General features: G+C 44.4%; 2 pseudogenes; one reads left to right on the forward strand and one right to left on the reverse strand.

Annotated features, from left to right (window-relative positions):
- Nucleotides 1-5169: 5169 nt before the first annotated feature.
- On the reverse strand, nucleotides 5170-6294 carry LOC147087305 (uncharacterized; annotated as a pseudogene).
- A 2286-nt stretch (nucleotides 6295-8580) lies between these two features.
- LOC147087306 (uncharacterized) lies at nucleotides 8581-9471 on the forward strand (annotated as a pseudogene).
- Nucleotides 9472-13992: the final 4521 nt, after the last annotated feature.

The raw sequence follows: 13992 nt of genomic DNA on the forward strand, positions 1-13992 counted from the left end.
TCCTGTCCTTCCTTCCTGTGATTTTACTGGTACAGACCCCCTTGTGTGTTTACACTGGACCAGTGGCCAACTCACAGAAAAAGGGGGCTCCCAGCCAGTCAGCGCAGAACCACAGCGCTGTGGTAGGTGTCGTTTGTTCGCTGAACAGTAACCCTATCATTCCCAAGATAAGCCACCCCATCGTTATCCTATACCACCACCAGGCATAAGGAGTCCAGTCCATTTAGCAATCTCGGCACTAGCTTGTGCTAACTAGCAGGATTTCTCTCTCTCTCCCTCTGACCCTCTGTCTGTCTCCAGCCCTCTTTCGGTCTGTCCTATTATTAGCCGTGGGCACAAGGGTCGGAGCGGGGTTAAAGCTACATCATACGTGACGTTGAGGCGGAGGTGGTGGCCTTGTGACAGTGGCTCAATGTAACTTACCTGATTATCGAAATTCGGTGATGGTTAGCAGCTGTCGGACGGGAATGTTTGAAGTCATTTTGCACTGTCCTCCTTCAGAGGCAGGAGGGTCTATAAAAGGGACTGGATATCCCCTCGTGAAGCTCCTCCAGTCCCGAAACCAGCGGTTCCCAAAGAGCAGCTGTGTCTCGCAACCAGCCTACCTCCTCTGTGCGTGGTAGGGTAAATAAAAGATTCTGAGTTCTGTTGGGATGTAGAACGAGGGCTCCAGTAATCTTACCAGAAAAGGGAGATAATCGGAACTCTAGAGTCAAGGGTTGAGTTCCGAGGAAGGTTGGAGTCGTATAGTAGTGAGAGTTCACGGTTAAGTCGATAAACTGGATCGTCGAAAGGTCGAGATCCCTGGAATGGTGGCCGTAAATAGGTTACACCCGCACATCTGTAAGAAAGATATAGGTAAAATAGCGACCCGAAGAATCGATTAGTCCTTCGAAATCCGGCCCTGATCAAATATAGGGGAGAGAAGACAAGTCAATACTCGTTATTATTTCCTTTTAATCATAATGTCCCCAAGAGATGGGGAAATCTCTTCCCCGGGCTCTATCACTGGCTTGATCTGGCTCCAGTGTTTCCATATTTCATTCAATTTTTCCTGTAGGCAAACGAGGTTCCTGTACTTAGGAGGATCTGGAAGGGCCCATCCCACCGTAGCTCAAAGGTACCTCGAACCGGTCGCTGAACCACCAGTCACTGTCCTACCCGAGGAGGCACATCCCAAATTCCCCTTTGTCTCTTGGCATCATCTGCCTCCTGTAAGTGTTGAACCTGAAAGTGTTTGGCCTGATTGTCCTCACTGATCAGGCATAGATATGTCTGGAGAGTTGTCTGGAATTGGGAAGTGTCCCCCGTACCCTGAGGGGGTGCGTCTTGGGGTAACACCATAGCTCGTCCTGGCATTAGTTCGAAAGGGGTTAAGCCAGTGCCTGTGGCTGGCGTGGCTCGTATGCCCCAAAGAATGGTGGGGAGGACTGCATGCCACCCTTCTCCGGTCTGTAAAATGGCCTTAGTCACAGACTGTTTTACAGTACGGCTCATCCGTTGCACCATTCCTGAGAATTGTGGATGGTAAGGGATGTTGAACCGTTGTCGTAACCCCAGGAGGGCTAAAGCCTGCTTCATGGCCTTGCTGGTGAAGTGGGTTCCCTGGTCGGAATCTATCTGGTAAGGCACCCCCCAACGGGGAATGACTTCCATCGCTAGGATTTTTGCAGCTACTTCGGCTGTATTCTTCCTAGTGGGGAAGGCCTCGACCCAAAAGGTAAAAGGTCGATGATTACTAAGACATGGTTATACCCGCCGCTGCGGGGTAGGGGTCCTGCGAAATCCATTTGTAAGTGCGTCCAGCTTCACCTGAGCCGCCGGACATGCCACATATATACTCGAATGTTACCCCCGATTCCTGTTTGGAGGCAAGGTAGACATAGTCGCCCATACTCGTGGATCTCTCTGGCCATGCTGGGCCACCACCAGGTGGCAGCTATAATGTAATATAACTTATACCCTCCCAAATGCGCAGGCTCATGGTAAGATTGTATCAGGGCACGGCGAATCGATGTTGGAACCACGTACTCGGTCGTGTGATGACAAAACACACTAGGGTCTTTGTACGCTCCTTCACGCACCCAACACTGTATATTCTCAGCGGACTCAGAAAAGTATCCGGTTAGGAGCATATCATTCATTAAATCGTCGGCCGGGGAAGCCTCTTTAGTTCGTAATACTTCCTTGGGACTAAGGGCCATCACAGGGAGAGCCAACACGGCCCGTCAGGCGCGCAAATCAGTGGCTCGGTTACCCTGGATTTCTGGGGTCTCCCCTGCCTGCTGGGCGTGAATCTTGACTACCGCCCCCAGCGTGGGGCCGTCCACTGCCCGAAGGAGTTCGACGATCGTGGAAGCATGTTAAATAGTGTTGCCTAAAGTAGTCAAATATCTCCGCCGCTGCCACAGGCGGTGGTGGTCGTGGATGACCGAGTAGGCATATTTGCTGCCTTTATAGATATTGGCGGTTGTTCCTTCTGCCAATTGAATGGTCTAGTGAGGGCGGTGATTTCAGCCAGCTGGGCTCCTCCCATCCCCAGGGCCCCTTGGGTGAGGGTCTGTCCTGACGGACCTACTACTGCCCATCCGGTGACCCGTCGACCTTCGTGGTAATAGCTGGACCCATTCCCGTATATCTCTAGGCAGGTCTCGGCTATGGGTCCCTGACAATCGATATGTAAGATAGTGGTGCAGTCATGGGGGGTCCCTTCGTCGATTAGGAAGGATGCTGGGTTCGCTCGAGGCTCGGTTAGCACCTCGATCCGAACCTCCCTACCTCATATACAAGCCTCCCAGCTCGCACATTTCTGGTTGGAAATAGTATTCAGGCTACCTGCAAGCAGTGTCATGAGGCTCTGGCGGTTGTGAAGGATTACCTTCCCGGGACCTACCATAGACTCTATTGCTTCTACCGCCCAGGCTGCACAATCAGTGGCCACCAGACATGAGGCCTGTCCCATCATGGAGGATGGTATCGGGCAGGAGTAATATCCTATCGGTCGTATTCATTCGTTCCGGGATTATCCCACTACCGCATTATACAGAATGGTTTAGCTGGGTCCGGGAGACCCAGGGCAGATGTGTTGGCCAAACTGATTTTGACCATCTCAAAGCTTTCAATTGCCTCTGGTGTCCAATTCAGCCTTGCCTCTCCCTGGAGCCCTCCCTTTAGGAGGTCGTTTACAGGGCTTGCCAATTAGGTGAAGTCGGCTAGGTAGGTCCGTCAATAGTTAAACAATCCCATCACGCTTCACAGGACAGAGACGGTGATGGGTCGCGGCATCTGCAAGAGCGCTGGAAAACTTTCGGGGGTCACTGTCCCTCCCTCAGGGGAGATGATCTGACCAAGTTAGGAACCCGAGGAATCCCAATTTGAGCTTTGATCAGATTCAGTTTGAACCCCCCTAGAACTAAAGCCATATCAGAGACACATCAGGGCGTCCAGATGAGCTGAGGGTGAGGGGCTACGAATGAGAATGTCATCTATATATTGAATACAGGCAGAATCTTGCTTTCGGGTATGTGCTAATGCTTGCATGGGGAGCCTTCTCCAGGCTCTCGTGAAAAATAGTAGGGGCACTGTGAAATCCCTGAGGCAACCAGGTCCAAATACATTGGGTGGACTCGACAGTGAAAGCGAAACGCTCTTCGGACCCGGGATTCAAAGGACATGTCCAAAATCCATTTTGGATGTCCAGTGCCGTGAATATGGACAGGGCTGGGTGGAGGCAGTTTAGAATAGTGGCGGGATTCGCCACTAAGTCATGGAGCTTGAGAGTGACCCGATTCAGAGCCGTATAAACAATGATCATTCTCCAGGATCCATCTGGTTTCAGCACTGGCCATACCAGCGAGTTGGTACGGGAACAGGTCTTTGTCACAAACCGGTTTCTAATAAGTCTACTACTATGGACTCGATGGCCCGTTGGGCTTCTGCTCGGAGGGGGTATTGCTGGTGGTCCTCGTGGTAGGGACCGTGGACCTTAATTGGGTTCTTATCCGTTCTACCACAGTCTAATTTGTGGGTGGCCCATGTGAGATGTTAAGTCTAAGAAACACTCACCCATGGTCCTTCCTCGGCCCATGTGAGAGGGTAAGTCTCACAACCTCTCCACCATGGTCTTTCCTCCGCCCATGTGAGAGGGTAAGTCTCACAAAATCTCCCCCATGGTCCTTCCTCCGCCCATGTAAGAGAGCAAATCTCACAAACTCTCCCGCATGTTCCTTCCTGCGCCGATGCATGCTTTAGCAGGCGGAGGGCTTTTACTCTACATTGTCGGGCTTTATATTCCTGGAATGGAAATCTCCACCCTTGGGTCCCCCCACTTCCAATAGATGAGCCCTTAGGACAAAGTTTGCCTCTATCTGATGGAGGATGTCCATACCTAAGAGCTGTCCCTCACCGTTGGGACCTACCCACAGGGTAACCCAACAGGTATGACCTCCTGGCGACAGTTGCAGGGGAAGTGGAACACTCCGATGGGGGACCACACTTTCTCCACTAACCTGAATGCTTTGATCTAAGGTGGGAAATCCTGTGTCGGTTATCGACACCGAGGCTCCCGTGTCTAAAAGGACACAGTGCTGCCGGCCTCCTAACAGTATATTTAGACACGGGCGTGTGGACCCCGGCTCCAAGACCAGGGAGACCGGCTCGTCCTGGTAGCTGACGAGGAGGGCTCGGTGCGCCTCCAACTCTTGGTTTGACAAGCCTCTCTTGGTTGGTCCTTGAGGGCCTGAAGCGGGTCGGTCGGTCTCAGCCCCGGTTACAGTCGGCCTGTTGATGCCCTGTCCGCCCACAATTGGTGCACTTCACTCCCGGCTGGGTGCAATCCTTAACCAAGTGGCCTGGTGCGTTACAACTGTAGCAGAGTTGAGCCTCTTGTATGACTGCTATAGGCTCTGTTATAATGCCCATGGTCGCTTTCGTGGACCAGGGCAGAGAAGTTGGGGTGGGACCTTGACGGGTGGCATAAAGATCCGCCTGGTGGAGCCCAAAATGTCGACCAGCCCACTCCCGGATTCCAGCTTCTGTGACCTGAGGGTTGGCCCCCATTCGGAGGGCGGTTTGGTAGGGCCTTTCCAGTCCCCGGATAGATTATCTATAATCCGTGGCACATCGTGATTAGCAGGAATGTCATTTGTCTGGCCCCAGTGTACATACTGCTCAATTAATGGAACAATGTACATCGGGGTTTTCTGCAGGACTCTAGCACAGGGCGGTGAGCCCCATCCAGGTAGCGGTGCCATTGCCCAGTGCGGTCTGAACCCAAGTTTTCAAACCATCGAATTGGATCTTAAACTCCACCGCCATGGCTGGGGATTTTAGGACATGCTGTCACAACGCCCGATAAAACATAGAGGGATATTTCACCTCGATATTATATTTTATGTCTTGTATGGACAAATTAAAGTGCCGAGCAGCGCTTCGTATTCTTGCCCATATTTCGACGTTAGGATTGTGTCATTTGAGTTCGGGAATGAGAAGGATGACGCTGGATCTCTCCTGGGGCGTAAAAGCCTGTGCCTCGCCCATCGTACCCTGTCCACCTATCTCTGGGTTTTGTGCCCCTACTGCCTGGTTAACTCGGACGGGGGCCACGGGATTGGATTTTTCAGCACCAGACGGAAGCGGTAAAGGGGGGCATAGATACGAGTGTATTCGGGGGGGCACGTGGGTTGGGTGGTCTCGACTCGTTGAACCTCTATGTTCCCCGAACGGGGCCGAGATTTAAGTTCGACGTATCTCGAGTCTCTTTTTGTAGAGCCTCGACAATGTCACCCCAGCTACCTAAGTCGTCTAGATTCTCAGTCTCTGCTGGCCTTATATTCAGGAGAGTACTGACTTCGACTTTAGCCTCCTGCCCATGTCTAAAAAATCCTTGTAATGAGGCCGGTCTGCCCCCCTTGTCCCCAATTATGGGTCCCATCTGATCCATCCAACTAGCACACAAAACCGCTCCATAATTAGCTTGATAGCAAAATACTGCAGATGATGGATATCCGAAATAAAACAGAAACTGCTGGAAAAACTCAGCAGGCCATGCAACATCGGTGGAGAGAAAATACAGTCAACGTTTCGGGTGATCCCTTTGTCATAATTAGATTGTTTGACATCCTTTTGTTCCGCCCACCACTTTATTTGGTCAACTACTGGGCTTGTTCCTTTCCACCCCTTTTCAATCATCTCACTTTGAAATTTCAAATTAACTTCTCGGACCCGTTGAATGACAGTAACACTGGTGGCCAAAGCCAGAACGCCCGGTGAAAGAGGTCTCCCCTCTTCACCCATGTGACCGGTATTAACTGTTACCTATATTCTTATATTCTATCTTAGCCTTTATCGGCACAAATGTATCACCTTATGCTCTAAATCAGAATTTTACATTTATGTCTAATCAAATCCGTCAGTCCGTGGTCTCCAGGAGGAATAATTTACTATGTGGGTAATTTAATACTGACTGGCTCAAACATGGTTTTAAGCCCCGATGGCGGACGAGCGAGTCTGTGTTCCTCCTAGAAGCCTTACTCTGACGTCTTTCCTTAGGACACGACGCGGTTCTCGCTTCAACCGTCAATTCCAGTGTCTTTTAACTCTTATGGTTCTTACCTGCAGTGTCCCACTTCTGACACCAACTGTTAGATTCGAAATTGGAGAAACCACAGACGGAGACAGAATTGAGGACAAGTTCAGCATTTATTAAAGCAATTAAAAGACTTATGCACAAGGGAGCGCCTCAGCTTCCTCAATCGAGTGGTGCACTCTCAAAGGCCAATTAATTGGTTAATTCAAGTTATACAATACTATAAGCAATGCCCACCTACTACAGAATGGGGGCGCACACGTACAAACAGCATCACAACAATTACTCTTAAATGGTTTATGTGGTTGGTCACTCAACTCTCGGGCCCACCCCTTGAAATCAGGGGTGACTATGCTAGGCACAGATGTTAGCGTTTCATCCTACTCACCTTATTCCTGCTGTTATCTCTTCCCCATTGTAGGCATAGTTTATTGCTTGAGAAAAAATATCTTATCCTGAACTGTCGAACAAGCAGGGTGCATACAAAGCCCACAGTGATTCATCTATTCTGCGATTAGTACAATGTTAGTTGTTAATTTGTACCCTTATTTCCTGTGAGGACCGACCGTGCTTAGACAATGGTTCTACTGAGGGCTGTGAACACACATTCCGAAGTTTAATTCGTGAAGTGGCGTCTCGCAGTCTGCAAATGTGCAGGTTTCCTTGCATTTTACGATTCTCTTATCACTTCTATTTGTCTTTGATGCTTGAAATTCGACCTTGCTTGCCTTTCTGCTATCTGTTCCCAGCAGCATGTTGTCAGTCTTTGTTCTCAGCATTAATTAAAACCCATCCTTGAATCTAAAAGCTATTTCTTACAATCCCGTTCTTTGAGAGGGTTAACATCTTCAAGTATCCCAGAATTCATTGGGAACAAGCTGGATCTTTCACTAGTATCAGAATCGCAGCATAGTTATGTGCTAGCGTGGCCGTCCGGTCTAAGCCGCTAGATTCATGTTTCCAGCCTCTGTAAAGCCGCCGGTTTAAATCCCAACGTTGACAAATATTGTGGCTTTCATCAATTTCGCCGCTTTATCAACAACAATAAATCACTCAGTCAAGGCGGTTTGTTTTGTATTTTCTTCATGGGTCCCTATTAAACTTTCCCTTCAGTTGTTATTAAGATAGATTTGCAGAATTTCCTCTGGTCCATAATTGTCCTGAACCCAGCACCGAGCGCTGCCAACACCGTCACCCAACCAACTGAATTCAGCCGGTTCATTCACTCTTCTCCACACCTGCTGCGTCTCACTTATTCAGATATCCACCACTTTTACATTTTTGTTTCTTACATTTTTTACAATCTATCGACCGTGACCCCCTGTGCTGCCATTGTCGACCCACCATCCCTCCGCCGTTTCACCGTTCGCCCATCCAAACTTGCGGTGAAACAGCAGCTCCCATCTGCTCCTGTGCTCCAATCCGAATAACATAAAACGAATATTTTTTTCGTTCCAACCTATCCAGACAGTGAAAGTTTCATACAGGCAAGGATAAGAGAAGGTCCATTCTGTATATGCAGGTGGTGAGCTGGGCTCTGTGTTCAGGATGAGGATCACTTGTGATTTTCATTCCATTAGTCTGAGAACGTGTGATCAGGAGGGCAAAACTTTCCCTATTGTTCTCTCCTCTTATCATTATGGTAAATGTCAGGCTCAATGCGGCAGGAATAGTTCAAATGAGTGAGCGATAGAAGGAAGATCAAAATGTGCCGGCTATGCTCTGAATTTTATTCCCACAATTGGCTGATTTCTCACATATTCTCGTTTGAAACGATTATCCTTCTTTTTTCTACCGTTGTTTCTTTCTTTCTTCCCTCAGGCTCTCTTTCTCCGCTCTCACTGACTCGCTAGCACCGGTTCTCCCGATTTTATTTGTTGTCCTCTTGCACTGTTTCCCCTCAGGCTCGCACGCTTTTCTCAGACTTGCATTGCCTGAGTGCCTTTCTCCACCTCAGGACGACCTATGCACTTTAGAAACAATGAAAGCCCACGGACAACCTCAGGATGCTCCAGTTCTCCAGCTTCAACCCTAACCACATTAATGAACCCATCACCTATGGACAAACCCTGCAAATACACAGGATCTGCTCAGCCGAGGAGGAACGTGATGGACACCTACAGACGCTGAAAGACACCCTCGTAAGAACAGGATATGACGCTCGACTCGTCGATCGACAGTTCCCACTGGCCACAGCAAAAAATAGCATAGAACTACTCAGAAGACAAACATGGGACACAACCAACAGGGTACCCTTCATCGTCCAGTACTTCCCCGGAGCGGAGAAACTACGCCATGCACTTTGCAGCCTTCAACATGTCATTGATGATGATGAACACCTCGCTAAGGCCATCCCCACGCCTGCACTACTCACTTTCAAAGAGCCACCTAATCTCAAACAGACCATCGTTCGCAGCAAATTACCCAGCTTTCAGGAGAACAGTGACCAAGACACCACACAACACTGCCCCAGCAAACTCTGCAAGACATGCCAGAGCATCAACACAGATACCATCATCACACGTGAGGACACCACCCACCAGGTACATGGTACATGCTCATGTGACTCGGCCAACATTGTCTACCTCATACGTTGCAGTAAAGGTTGCCCCGGAGCATGGTACATCGGCCAGACCATGCAGACACTGCGACAACGGATGAATGGACACCACACAACAATCACCAGGCAGGAGTGTTTCCTACCAGTCGGGGAACACTTCAGCAGTCAAGGACATTCAGCCTCCGATCTTCGGGTAAGCATTCTCCAAGGCGGCCTTCGAGACACATGAAAATGCAAAATCCTAGAGCAGAAACTGATAGACAAGTTCTGCACTCATGAGGACGTCCTCAACTGGGATCTTGGGTTCCTCTCACACTACATGTAACTCCACCTGACATAGGGTCATCCAGACTCGAGTCGTCGTTGACTTGTTCTCTCTACACAGGTGCGGCTGGACCTGCTGTGATTTCTAGCAAATAAAAATGTTTTTTTGTCTGTTTTTTGTTTTTCTTACAGACCCCAGCATCTGCAACATTTGAACCCTTGTGACCCCACCACATTGTTCTTTGATATAATGTTTTCCTGACTGACCTGTTTGGACACCACTCACATCTTTGATTGCTGTCATTATCTCTCTGCCAAGGTGTGATAAATGGCAGTTAGAAAGATTACCTGTAATCATCTGGCATTATTCTCTGACTATATAAGCTGTGCCTTTATGCATCTCTCCACTTCACCTGATGAAGGAGCAGCGCTCCAAAAGCTTGTGATTTCAAATAAAACTGTTGGACTATAACCTGGTGTTGTGTGACTTCTTACATATATTCAAGAAGGAGTTGGATATATTGCTTAAGGCTAAAGGGATCAAGGGTTTTGGGGAGAAAGCAGGGACAGGGTACTGAATTTGGATGATCAGCCATGATCGCATTGAATGCCGGAGCAGGCTCGAGGGGCCGAATGGCCTACTCCTGCTCCTTTCTTCTATGTTTCTATGTTTATCGCTTTCACTTCTGATCATTATTTGCAATGCAATAAGACATTGCAATTGCACCTCACTTCACATTGTAGCTGTCATTTGCAATTCAATTGCACATTGGAATTGAATATCGCTGCAACATAATCGTAATTTGTAATGCAATAGTACATTGCAGTGGAATATCACTTTGCAATATAATAGTAATTTGCTATGCAATATCACATTGCAATGGAATATCAATTTGCAATATAATTGACATTTGTAATGCAGTAGAACATTGCAATGGAGTATCACTTTGCAATATAACCGTCACTTGCAATGAAATAGGAATTTGCAAGGGAATATCGCTTTGTAGTATGATCGTCATTTGCAATGCAATAGAACATGGCAATGGAATATCACTTTGCAATATAAAAGTCATTTGCAATGCAATCAAACATTGCAATGGAACATAACCTTTCAATATAATAGTCATTGCAATGCAATGGAACTTTGCAAAGGAATATCACTTTGCTATATAATAGCAATTTGCAATGTAACTTAAAAATAAAATGGAATATCGCTTTGCCTCCTGACCATCATTACAGTGCAATAGGACTTTGCAATTGAACCTCATTTTGCATTGTAGCAGGCATTTGCAATGCAAATGCTCATTGCCATGGAATATCACTTTGCAAAATAATAGTAATTTGCAATACAATAGAATATTGCAATGGAATATCACTTTGCAATATGACAGTCATTTGCAATGCAATAGCACAATGCAATGGAATATCACGTTCCAATATAATTGACATTTGCAATGCAATAGAAAATTGCAAGGATTATCACTTTGCAATATAATCGTAATTTGCAATTCAAAAGAACTTTGGAATGAAATATCACTTTGCAATATAATAGTCATGGCAAAGCAATGGAACATAGCAATGGAATATTACTTCGTAATATACTAGTAACTGCAATGCAATGGAACATTGCACTGGAATATCAGTTGGCCTTATAATCATCATTTGCAATGCAATAGAACATTGCAATGTAATATCGCTTTCTAATAAGATCGTCATTTGCAAAGCAATAGAAAATTGCAGTGGAATATCACTTTGCAATATAATCGTCATTTGCAATGCAATAGCACATTGCAATGGAATATCACTTAGCAGTATAATAGTCATTTGTAATGAAGTATGACATTGCAATGGATTATTAACTTGCAACATAATAGTCATTTGCAAAACAATATCACATTACAATATAATATCAGTTTGCAATATGATTGTCAATTGCAATGCTGTAGAACATTACAATGGATTAGCACTTTGCAAAATAATAGTTATCTGCAATGCAATAGCACATTGCAATGGAATATCACTTTTCAATATAATTGTCTTTTGAAATGCAATAGAGCATTGCAATGTAATTTTAACTTGCAATATTATATTAATTGCCTATGCAATAGGACGTTGCAATGGAATATCACTTTGCAACATAGTAGACATTTGCAATGCAACAGAACATTTTAATGGATTATCACAGCACTATAATTGTCATTTGCACTGCAATAGACCATTGCAATGGAAGATCACTTTGCAATATAATCTTCATTTGCGATGCAATCAAACATAGCAATGGAATATAAATTTGCAATATAATTGTCATTGCAATGCAATGGAACATTGCAATGGAATATCAGTTTGCAATATAATACTCATTTGCAATTTAAGAGAAAATTACAATTTAATACCGCTTTGACTTCTGATCGTCATTTGCAATGCAATAGGACTATATAAATGAACCTCACTTTGCATTGTAGCAGTCATTTCCAATGCAATTGCACATTGCAATGGAATATCACTGCAATATGATCGTCATTTGCAATGCAATAGAACATTGCAGTGGAATATCAATTTGCAAGGTAACAGTAATTTGCAATGCAATGGCACATTGCAATGGAATATCGCTTTGCAATAGAATTGATATTTGCAATGCAATAGAACATTGCACTGGAGTCTCACTGCAATATATTCGTCATTTGCAATGCAATAGAAGTTTGGAATGAAGTATCACTTTGCAACATAATAGACATTGCAATGCAATGGAACATTGCAATGGAATATTAATTTGCAATATACTAGTCACTGCAATGCAATGGAACACTGCACTGGAATATCGGTTTGAATTATAATAGTTATTAACAATGCAATAGAACATTGCAATGGAATATCACTTTGGAATATGATCGTCATTTGCAATGCAGTAGAATATTGCAATGGAACATTATTTTGCAATATAATCGTCATTTGCAATGCAATAGCACACTGCAATGGAATATCACTTTGCAGTATAATAGTCATTTGCAAAAAAATATCACGTCAATATAATATCGCTTTTCAATATTATCGTCATTTGCAATGCAGTTGAACATTGCAATGGATTAGCGTGTTGCAAAATAATAGTAATTTGCAATGCAATAGCACGTTGCAATGGAGTATCACTTTACAATATAATTGTCATTTGAAATACCATGGAATTTTGCAATGTAATATCAGTTTGCTAGATAATAGTCATGTTCAATGCAATAGAGCTTTGCAATGGAATATTACTTTGCAACATTACATTTTTTGCAATGCAATGAAATATTGCAATGAAATATCAATTTAAGGGAATAGTCATTTGCAATGCAACAGAACAATGCAATGGAATAAGACATTGCAATGGAATATCACATTGCAACGTGGTGTTCATTGGCAATGTAACAGAACATTGCAAAGGAAAAGCACTGCAATATAATCGTCATTTTCAATGCAATAAAGCATTGGAATGGAATTTCATTTTGCAATATAATAGTCATTTGCAATGCAATATGACATTGCAATGGATTATTAACTTACAACATAATAATCAATTGCAGAACAAAGTCACATTGCAATACAATATCGCTTTGCAATAGTATCGTCATTTGCAATGCAGAACATTGCAATAGATTAGCGCGTTGCAAAATAATAGTAATCTGCAATGCAATAGCACATTGCAATGGAGTATCACTTTACAATATAATTGTCTTTTGAAATGCAATAGAACATTGCAATGGAATTTTAACTTGCAATATTATATTTCATTGCAATGCAATAGGACATTGCAATGGAATGTCACTTTGCAACAAAGTAGTCATTTGCAATGCAACAGTACATTGTAATGGATTATCACTGCAATATAATCGTCATTTGCAAAGCAATAGAACATTGCAATGGAATAACACTTTGCAATACAATCGTCATTTGCAATGCAAACAATCATTGCAATGAAATATACATTTGCAATATAATAGTCATTTGCAATGTAATAGAAATTACAATGGAATATTGCTTTGACTCTGATCATCATTTGCAATGCAATAGGACTTTGCAATTGAACCTCACTCTGCATTGAAGCAGTCATTTGCAATGCAATTGCACATTGCAATGGAATATCACTGCAATATATTCGTCATTTGCAATGCAATAGAACATTGCAATGTAATATCACTGCAGTATATTCGTCATTTGCAATGTAATAGAACACTAAAATGAGTATCACTTTGCAATATAACAGTCGTTGCAATGCAATGGAACCTGGCAATGAATTTATAATTTGAAATATATATTAGTCATTGCAATGCAGTGGAAAATTGCAGTGCCATATCAGTTTGCAATATAATAGTCATTTGCAATGCAATAGCACTTTGCATTGGAATATCACTTTGCAATATAGCAATGAATATCACTGCCATATATTCGTCAGTTGCAATGCAATAGAACATTGCAATGGAATATCACATTGCAATAACATGATCATTTGCAATGCAAGACAGCATTGCAATGGAATATTAACTTACAGTGTTATGTTCATTGGCAATGCAATAGCACATTGCAATGGAATTTCGCTTTGCAATAT

Source organism: Somniosus microcephalus, unplaced genomic scaffold, assembly GCF_052327205.1.
Source record: "Somniosus microcephalus isolate GS21.2 unplaced genomic scaffold, FLI_Smic_1.0 unresolved_chr6, whole genome shotgun sequence".
NCBI classification, from domain to species: domain Eukaryota; kingdom Metazoa; phylum Chordata; class Chondrichthyes; order Squaliformes; family Somniosidae; genus Somniosus; species Somniosus microcephalus.